We start from the raw sequence: 12,761 nt of genomic DNA on the forward strand, positions 1-12,761 counted from the left end.
GGTGTGTGTGAATTAGAATACAGAATACTATTGATCCCCTCAAGGAAATTATTTAGTTGCTAATTTAAATTCAAGGTAAAATAAGAGTAAGAAAGGAGCAAGTCAATGGCTATAAAGAAACCGCTGCAGTAAAGACTTAAATAAGGTTAAAAGTGTGTGGTTGTGGTTGTGTGGATGGTAGAGTTCAAGAACTCACCACAAAACATTAACATCCATCATTCCTCAATTCCTCTCTAGCAGCTAGACAACGGACGTAATGCCCAAAAGATGCCTCTCCATGCTATAAATAACAATAATGCCTCTCCGAGCTTCGTACCAGCTACTCCACTGCTGTTTTTTTTAAAAACCTCACCTCTGTGAGGTCGCAAGAAGCCAACATTTGCGGGATGGTTGGTGGAAGATAGGCATTTACCTCCAATAAGTACCGTAGGTTAGGATAGGTCGTTGGGCAGCAAGTCTCAATTGAGGATTTCTAGGGTTAAAGGTGCTTTAAGTGGATGTCACACGTGTTTTAGGCTACATTTGTTGTCCCATACAGCAAACATCTCCTCACTATCTGCTGCTAGCTACCTGTCCCCAGAACACACTGTAAAAAACATCTCCTCACTGCCTGTCCCTTGAACACACTATAAAAAACATCTCCTTACTATCTGCTAGCTGCCTGTTTCCAGAACACACTGTAAAAAAAAAACATCACCTCACTATCTGCAATATGGTCTCTGTTGACAGCCCAGGGTCTACGAACGGCAACAAAAACAAACTAGGCCTACCTGCACCACGAAGCATACACAGTGTTCCAGCATTCCAGCCAATAATCAACAAAAAGGATTTAGGGGCGGGGGTGAGGGGTTAGTGCGCGGAAGCAGAGAAGGGAAGGGGAGGGGATGAGGAGGGAGCTAAACTTCAATGAGATGTGACGTCACCCAACATTGCTTAGAGCACCTTTAAGATCTAGACACAACCGGAAGTTAGCCCACTACAACGGTCACAGTTCTCACTAGGGCTGCACTATACATCGTTGTTTGTATCATTATGCACATTGGGAAAGGCTGCGACATATTACAAAAGACACTTAGTTTGTTAAATAAAAAAAAAGAAAAGAACCCACTTTAAAATGTAAGCCTTTTTTTATGGTGCCTTTTGTATTAAATTTAATGTTAAATATGTTCAATAAAGGAACATTGTGGGCTGGTTAGTGGAGTTGGTAGAGCCGACCCACACATATAGAGGTTTATCTCGGCGCAGCCCTTTCCGTCAAGAAAAACATGCGGCCCTTTGGTGCATGTCATTCCTCCTCCCTCTCCCCTTTTATGTCTTCATCTGTCGTGTGGAAATAAAGGCCTGAAAACAATCTTTAAAATGTTGCAAATTATTTCCTTTTCTTTTAGTTTAAATTCAACAAGCAGTTTGAAGTCAGTGCATTTTAACCCTCATGTTGTCCTTGGGTCCCATTGACCCATTTTCAGCAATTTTTTTTCTTTGTCACAAAAATGGGCCGTTGAAAAAAGCTGAAAATGTCAACATAAAAAATATCAAAAACCTTGGGAAAAAAAACACAAAAAACATGAAAAAAACACCCATAACATTGAAAAAATTGCAAAAATGTTGAAAATAAGTGACAAATGTTTTTTTTTTCATGGATTATGGGAAGACAACACATCTGTTTATGTATCGTAAGTAATATAGCGATATTTATCCACATTATTAACATGTCGTGAAGCCTTAGTTCTTAAACATAAAAATGGCTGCAACTTGGACCATCCTGCAATGTTCATTTGAATGGGGTTGTCTGGTCTACTCTCATCTATTTCTATGGCAGTACCATACAGTCTGTGATCGGTAGGCTACACTTTTCTGATAATTCAGCCAACAATATGTCAATGTGTGTGTATAACTTGCCTTGCATGTGTTTAGGCTGATATCCTAAATCAGAGTGTCCAGCACATGGCTTATGTTTAAGATAGGCCAGAGCATGCAACGCTGCTGCAGCTAGGAGCTATGAAATATTCTTTGTGGCTACTTTCGGACTAATTTTCTTTCTTACTCTTCAGCTCCATAACTGCACTATTATGTGAAATAACTGCAGTATGGATACTTTAACAGAAAGAAAAAACACTTTATCTGACCTAGTCTGCTTGGATCTTTTTTTATGGATTTAATCTACTGTGAAAGTTCCACAATGCACAATGCTAACATGCTAATGTTTAGCCCATAGACTACGGTCTATGGGCTAAACATTAGCATGTTAGCGTTGTCAGTGTGAACATGTTGCCAGGCTAGCGTTAGCATTTAGCTAAAAGCACTGTGCCAAAATAAGCTAGTCTCGTTGAACAGAAGATCTCTGTAGTGAAACTTTCACAGTAGATTAAATCCATAAAAAAAGATCCATAAGCAGACTAGGCCAGATAAAGTGTTTTTTCTTTCTGCTAAAGTACCCATACTGCAGTTATTTGGTACACATTAATGTTCCCCTCAGGATGATTTGTGATAACCCTGGTCATACATTTTAATTTCTGCACGTTTGCCTGCAATAGCCTACCGGCTAAACCATAGACCGTTAGTATTAACGATCTATGGTTTAGCCGGTGCAATGCTAACAGTGTTTACCATCTTTGGAGTGTTATGATGACATAGCATAGCACATAGCATCACATTTGCCTATTAGCGTTAACAAAGTGCAAGTATTGCAGGAAAATGTGCAGAAATTAAAATATATGACCAAGGTTGTCCCAAATCATCCTGAGGAGAACATGAATGTGTTCCAAATTACAGGCAATACATCCAAAATGACAAGTGTCAACCCTCAGATGTCAGAGGAAAGTGAAGGGTTAACCAAAGTCATGAGGCTTCATCCTCTGCGGACCCTGAATGTCTGTACACATTTAAAATGTTTAGACAATCCATTCATTAGTTGTTGAAATATTTCAGTCTGGATCAAAATGGTGGACCCACAGACCAACATTGCCAGTCCTAGAAGGCTAGCATGCCTTAATATGTGGAGCAGCTATTCAAACAAGCAGTAAAATCCTTAGATTCCAATAAATTCCTTCCAGTCATTAAACAATGCAGGATAGTTTGGCTTTCTCCTCTGGAAACTATTTGCACATCAAGAAACAAGAAAAGTCACAAACCTAAAGTCACAGTGTCTTTGAATTGGTCCGGTCAAACGGTTCAGGCCACATCAGCAGCGAAACACACACTTCATGAGGTCAGTAGAGGACAACCTCTCTCTGACACTTGACTCACACTTTTCATGGATCTGGTTTGACTATTAAGACAAACTGCAGTGCTATCACCACTTAGTTTCATTTAAAAGGTTGCTTCTTGGGTATTTCTAGCACATTTAAAGATCAGTACTGATCAGTGTGATCATCACATCTACAGTATGATTTGTTGTGTGTAACACAGTTGCAACAAACACTTTCAGTTCTATAAATCTGTTATAAAATGACAGAGAAATGAGTAGAGTGGACAGCAGTACGAACGTTACCTTGAGTTATGTTTGCTTCAGCCTCTAGCTGTCAAAAGAAAGGCTCTTTTCAAGAGGAAGAAAGATTTCTGATTGAGCGTTGGATTTGGCCTTAATTGAAACCTTATGTGTGGCATGTGGAATTCTGGGACTTTGGCACTCTCCCAGGAATCCACAGAATGCAAAGATTTTTTTTCTGCCTCCCGCCTCTCTCTCTCTCTCTCTCTCTCTCTCTCTCTTGTCTCTCCTCTCCTCTCCTCTCCCTCTCTTTTTTCCTATGTGCAGAGGTGTCTTACATCAGCCCAGAGAGCCCTGGTGAAGGCAACTGACGGACTGACAGTGAGCCAGTGAGCAAGAGAGAGAGAAGGGCTCAGATTGTAACGTCCGGCCGTCTTGACTCTCACTGGAATAATCTAAAATCATCTCTGAACAAATGGTCTGAAAGGCTGAGACATCTTAGAAGTAAGTCATTCTTTTCTTTGACACTTTGTAGCATAACTCTTTCCTGTTTCATATCATCGATTGGACCGTAAACTCTGACCCCCTTTCTCTGAGCCTGTGTGAGTACCTTAAAGTTCTCTTGGAATATTTCATAGTGGGAGCCTCTGCTGCGTGTTTGAACTCCATGTCCCTTTTGTGTGAAGTAGCTGCTGTTTGCATGGCCGACTAAAAGAGTGGACAGCAGAGCAGAGCAGAGCGATGCCAGATTCATACTCCTCTGTTCTCCGCTGCAGATCCAGGTGCCGCAAACTGAAGCCTTTATTTGCTGTTTTACTTTTCTGTGGTTGGACGGAATTGAGGCTCATTCCTTCATTTAAATAATAATCAGGGTTAAAGAAAAGAATATGAATGTCATGCAAAACTCCAGCAAAAGCTTGTGTCTGTAACCCTTAAATACTATATTTTTTTCCAAAGATGCATTAACATTCAATGCCTTCCTTAAAAATTTCAATTAACAAACATGTTAAGAATTTATGTGTCATTCTGTCTGGAGACGAAATGTTTACTGCATCACGTGTGTGTCTATTGTGCGGAATGACACAAGTTTGTCTTTCTACAGGCGACAGAAGAAGTGGAACTAATGTAAAAATGATGTGACTCTTATTTGAATGTCTTGCATCAAACTAACACACGCTTTTGTTTGCTTTATTGTGGTGGGGTAGTCTAGGGTATATTTTGGAAAAGTCAAACAACTGACTTGATTATTGTTTGCCGTGGTCAGCTGATGCTATGTTGAGTACTGAAGTTACAGCTTTGAAACTGATTTTCGTCCCTGCCTTACACGTCTTGCTTTTGTGTGTCATGGAGATGGTGTGTATGTCGTTTAGTGTTAGGTGTTACTTAGGTGGTATGTGTAGGGGGTCCTCCTGTGGTATGTGGCCACTAGGTGTTCCACACAGAGGCCTCTTTTCTACCTTGTTGAAGTTATTTGGTAACTCAACTCGACACAGAATAGTTGTGTCAATAGTTAAGTAAGAGCACACAGCCTTGACATTTGGTCAGCGAGCAACTCAGGAGGCGGTCAATCTGATCAATGGAGGAATTGTTAAAGAAAGGTCAAGCTGATGCTCAGCATCAGGTGGCTGTGTGAGTGTGTGTGTGTGTGTGTGTGTGTGTGGGGGGGGGGCAGGTTTAGCTACATTTAAGGGGACCAAAAACTGTGAAAACAGTATACTTATGGGGACCTGACAGCTTTGTGGGGACAAAATGCTGGTCCCCATACCGTTAAAGGGCTTTTTGAGGACTAAGACTTGGTTTTAGGTTTGATGGTTAAGGTTAGGGTAAGGGGCTAGGGAACGCATTATGTCAATGACTGGTCCCCACAAAGATAGCCAGACACGACTCTGTGTGCGTGTGTGTGTGTGCAGGGTTTCCCCCAGTCACAGTTTCTCCGTTTTCTCAGAATCATGGATGGAATCGTGAAATGGAGAATTTAAAAAAAGCTATAAGACCGACTCCAAAAGGCCCTACATTACGTCAGATCTCCTGAAGTTTCCATCTGTTTTTAAAATTGTGTGTGACCAGGGTATCTGGACACATGGCTGATGTTAAGGGTTTTGTTGGCCTCAGTGTCTTCATACTGTAACATGAGTAGATCTGATGTTCTGTCTGATTAGTCAATTGCAAAAAAAAATAACCAATTGAAAAGTTTCAGATTAATTGGATGTAAATTTGTCGTTTCCAGCCACTCCAATGTCATTATTTACTCCTTTTCTCAGTTTTACATAATTTTTATCAAATACAAATGGGTTTTGTCTTTAGATAGAATAGACTTTGTGTTCTGGTAGCTTGTAAATGGAACATTTGCAAGTATTTAGTTGTTTGGACTGAATTGTCAATTGATTAACACAAAAGTATAAACACAGTACTGTATGATTATTAGTCGCTAGCTGGCAGGTAGGGGGTTAATTTTTGTTTTGAGTTTGAGAAAGAATCAAGCCTCAAATGTCCACTCTACATGGAACTGCAAATGAGTCTTTAACAGCTTTTTAAAGAGAAACTTCCTTAAAATGCTTAAACACCATTTAAACTCTTTTTTGAATATGCTTTAGACAAGTCACACAATGTGCTGTAGATGACATGATGTCAGATCGGCGTATTTTCTTCATCTAAAACGTTGTGGAAGATGTCTCTATCTAGCAATCATTAGTAAATCAGAGTCAAAGAAATGTTTAATATCCATGTTCATATTCAGAGAAATCCACAGTTGGTTAAAGGCAGCACAGGGCCTTGATGTGTATTGTGATTTTAATGAGGAGTGTAAGTTATTTTGTCTCATTTTGTTGCTCTTCTTCCACTATCAGTTCTCTCTTTGCCCAAGTCAGGCTTTCTTTTCACCCACCAAATCCTGGGGAACAAAGAAGTAATGGAAGCGCAAGTAGACAAAGCAAGCTGAGGAAAACAACAAGTGAAATTGCAAAACTTTAACACAAATTAAGTTTGGAAACCCACTGATCCCTGCAGATTGACGATGTTTAATGTCATTAGAGAAATTGGGCGTGGAGTATTCCCTGAAGGCGTTTTTGTTTTGTGCTCTCTTGGCTGGATGCATGAATAGGAAACAATCTTTATCAGGGTAAATAAGCTCTTTGTCAAAGTCAAAGAAAGGACTTATTGTTTATGAAAGGGAAATATAGTATATGAAATGCCTGTGGTGGATGTCAGAGGGGAGTGGGTAATTTATTCACATTTAGTGTTTTTTATTTGTCCAGACTGATGGAAAACAGAGCAGGAGACAACGTTGAACGGGATTTGATCCCACGCCATCACTCCATTATCTAGCTGTAATTTGATATTACACACACACACACACACACACACACACACACACACACACACACACACACCCACACACACACAGGGATTGATAGAATGAGAGTGAGTCTAAGGGAACCACATTAGGAGTGTGTTATCACTGCATCTTTCTGACATGTCATTTCAATTAGCAACCCTTCCCTCCAGAGTTTGGAAGCTGACTGACATCGTCACATACAGACCCTGATCACATACCACAGCAAAGGCTGTAATTTCAACCCCACATTCAAAACACTGCACTGAAAGCACCCGGTGCTTACTTAGCTTAGCTGGAACTCAACGCAGACGTTTGATTGGAAGTGTTTTCAAATCAATGCCTCTGGCAAGAGAAAACCAGCTGTGCCCTCGCTAGCTGAGGTGCATGCTGTAATTTGGTATAAATAGTGGCATTTCAGGGAACATCATACTTTAAATACCACGCTGTTGACTTTTCATGCCGCACGTGCTTGAACTTCGACCCTGCCCAAACCAGCACCCCACTCATCACCTACCATTTAAGGGGTATTAGGTTACTCGTAGCCTAAAGCAGACTGCATTTGTCCCTCCTATTTCTGAGCTTTAATTACTTGTTTGTCTCTGACTTGAGTTCTGCGCCCAAAACCAGAGATGAAATGGTGATTTTGCTCTAGTGACGGCAAACATGAAAAAAAAAAAAAATGTCTTCAATTGTGGAATAATTAATGAAGTAAATGTGAGGTTGGTGCTTTGATCCAGATCACAGAGAAGGCTGCTCCAATCACGAAAACCAAATAATTGTAGAGGAGCTAGAAGACAGATGCACACACACATTGAAACACAGTATTCAGTGCCCAAAAAGTCTCCTCTATGTTTGCACATGTGGCCTCAGTCGTTCCTTCATTTCTCTCCTATTTACGAGTGGCAGTCTCTTTTTGTTTGTCTCTCTACCTCGCTGTCTCTAATTACAAGCTGTCAGGGAAGATCTGCGGTAATATTTCAACATCAAAAGGACCTCATGACGTGCCGCAGGCTGCCACTGTGTACAAATGACAGTGAATGAGTTGTCACTTCTGACGTATCAGGCTGTGTGGGCAACTGTGGCCTTTTTATAGATCTGTTACTATCTACTCTCATATTGTTTTTTTATATGAATGTGAATATGGAGTGGATCTATGTTTTATCAGTGGTGAAATACGACGTACAATACTTTAATACAATTTTGAGATGCTGATGTCTAAAATATTAAACCATGGATTCCCATCCTTTTTGGCCCATGACTTGCAATAAAAAAAAAGGAAAAGTGTGAGGCTGGGGCCCATTGTCACGTTGCAGATGTCTGTACGTTGTTTGCAGTTCCACTAAAGAGGCTAAACTTCTCTGACAGCTTAATTTCAGTGACTGTTCAGATTGTACACTATTTACACACAAAAAAAAATGATTAGAGAAGTCCAAAGGTGGAACACAAATGTGTGTGGCAGGACTGTTTTCTTTCCTTTCACAATCACAACCCCTCAGGTATTGTGAGCTTTTTAAGGGGGGCGGAGCCTTAATTTAGGAACGACTAAAATACTTTAAACTAACATCACCTCAACCAGCAACAGTAAGATGCTACTAACACATTTAGCTGAAATAGTTTTGAACTGCAGAATAGAGCAGTACACATTAGTGTAGAATAGGATGCTGTCCTTAACAAAGCTAAAGCTCTTAACTCTGTTTGAAAAGTAAGAAATGCACATTATAATGGGGTGTTGGTATTCTTTGAGTCTTCATGTGCATATTTTAAGAATACAGGTGTATTTTTTGTTGTTGAAATTAGCAAACGCACTTCTCATCTTAGCTGAATGCTCAAGTTCTCTTGATTTAAGCAGCATGCAGGGAATGGACTTCTGCTTTAATGGGGGAAATGGAAAAAAATAAGTTTCTTGGCGTGGACCGGTGTTTTTCCAATTTGACAGTGTAGCTGTAAAGTTCCGGGCCTGGATATTCAATCAAAATGGATTTACAGTCAAAGATTTTACTCCTTACACAACCCTTGTCATTTCACAGTATTCAACAGTTATGAGTCTTTGTTGAAATATTTGGTAGATTTAGCAAGAAAATAAAACTACAGCCTCTCCCGCAGTTTCTCACTTTTTTTTTTTCATTGGGGCCACTGGGCATTAGCTGCTAGCCTTAATGAGCACCTGCACACTGGTGTGAACAGTTCATGTCCTCAGGTTCCTATTGGTCCCATCAGTGAGGAGCTTACAGCAGCTCTGTAGTATGCAGGCAGGTGTGCTCCTGCCAGAGACTGTCGAACCTCAACGAAAGCAGTTACAGTGTTAAAGACAAACCTCAAACCTGAACCAGATGGATTCAAAGCCCTGCAGCTCTGCCTGTGAATCAGTACACAACCTTTGCTTTTCAGCTTTTGGTTTCATGTTACTGTAAAACCATTGCTTACGCAGCAGATCGTTGTTTTTATCTACTCTAACATGCAGTAATACTCAAGATCTTCCTTGTTTAACGTGCATACGTGGTGTAAGATATCCTATGATTAAGTGTGTCGACGGGAACATTTCTCCACAGGTGTCACATCTTACCCAGACAATAGAGGATTGTTTCTTCACCTGCATGAAATTTAATCGTGTGTGTGTGTGTGTGTGTGTGTGTGTGTGTGTATAGGCCTGCATGCACGCATCATTCTGAGATTTTACTGCTTTGTGTTTACATTGCTCCACCTGGGTCTGATTGGTAAATGTTTTTCAGATTTTATGCATTCCCATAAAAATAAAATATCTGTGATGTTATGTTACAGCCATCAGGGAGAAAAAAGACTATATAATAGAAAGCACATGTAAATGGTTACGCTACACATCACAGCATACGGGCACACTGTGTAGCAATCAGGCCCCAGCACCAACAGGGCCCATAAACACACGTACACACCCTTACACTGTATATGCAGCTTAAAGCTGTGAAGCCGAGGCATGGTGCCTGGGTTCAGGAAGGAGATCTGAACTGAGTTACAATAGTTGGGGATATCATTTAACTTTTTGCAAAAAACACCTGCCTTGTCTTTAGCAGCTCATATACACAACACGTTTGGGACTTTATTGGTTATTTAACAGGGACAATACATTGTTTTTTCATTTTAGGGCCCGAAGCTTTTCCATCTACAACTGAAGCGGGGATGTTGTGGTTATATGGTATGGGTGTTTACCACCAGGCCCAAGCATTACATTCATGGCATAAGATAGAGGTAGAAGTTAACTTTTATATGTGGTCCCATTTGAAATGTAAGCAATTATCTGTAAATTTTTTTATCAAAGCATCCAACACATTTTACCAAAAGGAATTGTCAAGTAGTCATTGGTACATGTAGTACAAGTACATGAGTTGTTAAAAAGCAAGAATTCAAAATATGTTGAAGACAAGATGTTTTATTAACTTGTCACATTTTTGTTTGAATTACATGAAAGTATTGCAATTACATTTCCCATTTAAAGTCAAACAGTGTAACAGACATGATGACTTGCGTTTGAGCATTGTGATTATGAATGAATGAGATGGAATCTTCTAGCCTTCTCAGGCAATCCTGGGTAGTGTTGAGTTGTTCTTGACCCTCCACTGGTTGCTCACTCTTCTGCAGAGGCTCATGTGAAGCCTTAAGTGTTGACGCTGCTCTGTTTGGGTGTGTGTAGAGACAGAGAGCAGGGAGCAGATCCAGGTAAACCGTGTGTGTTGACTTTACAGACTTTCCCAGGGTGCTGGGCCTGGTGGTACACCAATGTTACTCTGTAGGCTGGGCTCGACCCTCCAAAAATAAATTTGATTTATTTATACAAACAAGAAAGCCTGAGAAACCAAAATAAAAACCACCGGAGGACATGGCAGCCAGCTCTTACTGAATGCAGGAGAATGTCCCTGTGGTTGTAAGATTAGGAAGAGGTGGATGAGTGTGAAGTTGCAAGAATAATTGTTTATGACCTGAGTAACACACATTTGGAATCTCATCTGTGAATCTGAGATGCATATACTTAGTTTTTCTGATTCAAACAGTAGGGTACAGGTATCTACACTATGTGTGTTTCCTGCTTGAGCTCGGGGGGCTCACGGGTTCCTGAGCAGTGTATCTGTCCTTCACCACTTCCTGAACTAGCCAAAAGGGAGCGGAAATTTACGGGGGAAAAGTCTTTTTTTTCTCTCCTAAAAGTAGAAATTCAAGTCACTAGTCAGTTCTGTTCCAAGTTCACACAATGAACTCTGCTTGTGTTTATAATGGGGTGACAGTCTGTATGATACAGATGTCGATGATGTTTTCTTTCGGGATTGTTCAGGTGCTGCCGGAAATTCTATCCCTCATTTTAGGCTGGATGTCCATCACTTTGCATTTAGCGCCATCCAAGACAATTGTGTCTTTTAAACCCTTCTGTTGTCCTCGGGTTAAATTTGACCCCTTTAAAAAAAATGTCTATATTTGAAATAGGGTTTTCTTTTTACCCAATTTACCACAAAAAAATGGATTGGATTCCCTTCCTCTTTTTGCAATTACAATTGATCACTTTGATTCCTCTGATCTCTAAACTATTAGTCAAAATAATTCACAATTTCTGCTTTTTTAACTCAAATATTAGGTATAATGCTATATAAATGAGGGTTATTGACCATGAATTCCAAAAGCTACTTTAAAACTAGTGGTAGTAAGGTGGTGTTAGTGAAAACTAAAAAAGAAAGTCTGAAAAAGGGACAAAACGTCAATTTTTTGTCCCTTTTTGACCCGGGAGGACAACACAATGTTCAAAGGTATGCCAATAAACCAGAGCACGTTTTTCTCCCATCCCAGAATGCTGTGGGGAGTACCAAGACCCTCCTTTGCAGCTGTGTGGAGGAGGGGCTGGCAATGCGAGACTATGTTTATAATAACCTGTCTGAGTACTGTCCAGTCTGAATGGAGCTGTGACAGAGTACTTTAGCCTAACACATCTGTGAATACATCTACAGACAGATATTAATCTAAGTGAGCAACTGTTAGATATTGTGTTTACCTTGGAATTACATGCCATATATCCCACTGGTACAGTAGATACAGTCAATTGTGTCATGGGGTTCAGGGAAAATGGCAGACCGAAATGCAGAGACAGCAGGCAGTGGTGAGTACAGGATTCATCAAAATAAAATCCTTACAAAAAAAGTCCTGAAGACAACAGGCAAAATAGTGCCAAAAGGTCATGGAAGGCAAAAACAGGAATCACAAAAAAACCGAGAGATATTTTTGTACATTTAATACTTGAATATTAGAGAATTGTTGGTGATATAATGTGAAATAAATAGAAAAATATGATCTGGGTCTAAGGCCTTAGGATACTGATTTTACACCATCAATGGTTTGTAATGACAGTGTATGAATATTTTTAAAATCAGAGGGCCCTCTAAAACGCTGTCCTCAGGGGCCTCCTCATTCCACATCATGGTTACACATGTCTTTTTTAACTTTCCTTTATGAGTTATTCCCTAGACATTTATAACATATTGTCTGAAGGTACAGCACAGAAAAGGTGATGTGAAACTCATCTCTGTCCTCCAGAGAAACAAACCGGTCTTCTCATCTTCTTACTGTATTCTTTATGCATTTGGATCTGCTCTCACAGAACATGCAATACTTAAATTTGATGAGAGAAATGCACCTTTGGAGCTTTGAAATGTGTAAAACATGCTTCTCTACTTTAAAGGACCATGTTTTGATTATCTTATACACTTTCAGCCTAAGTTTATTTTTTGTTCTTTTTCTGAAAGCTTTTCGAAGTGTCAGTGGACCCGACTTTGGTTTATTTAGAGAAATGTGACCCTGGAATGAGCCGTGCTGTGGTGTAGACTTTCATGAAGGTTAGCTGCATGACAGATATGAGATCAGAGTCTGTTTGATTTTAGAACTTGACTGAAGAAGAGTCTGCAGCCATGCTAGCAGAGATGGCAAAAGTACTCACTTTCCGTACTTAAGTAGAAGTACAGATACTTGTGTTAAAAAATACTCCGGTAA

At 40.0% G+C, this 12,761-nt stretch overlaps 1 protein-coding gene across 5 annotated transcripts in view; it reads left to right on the plus strand.

The window, feature by feature from the left end:
* The first annotated feature begins 3,682 nt into the window (after positions 1 to 3,682).
* Positions 3,683 to 12,761, plus strand: part of ddr2a (discoidin domain receptor tyrosine kinase 2a) — a 35,918-nt gene continuing 26,839 nt past the window's right edge. For all 5 annotated transcript variants that reach the window (XM_034882312.1, XM_034882315.1, XM_034882314.1 and 2 more), the window contains exon 1: positions 3,683 to 3,931. The gene's annotated coding sequence lies outside the window, so the exon portion shown is untranslated. The remainder of the gene's footprint in view (positions 3,932 to 12,761) is intronic.

The sequence above is a fragment of the Etheostoma cragini genome, chromosome 9, assembly GCF_013103735.1.
Source record: "Etheostoma cragini isolate CJK2018 chromosome 9, CSU_Ecrag_1.0, whole genome shotgun sequence".
NCBI lineage: Eukaryota > Metazoa > Chordata > Actinopteri > Perciformes > Percidae > Etheostoma > Etheostoma cragini.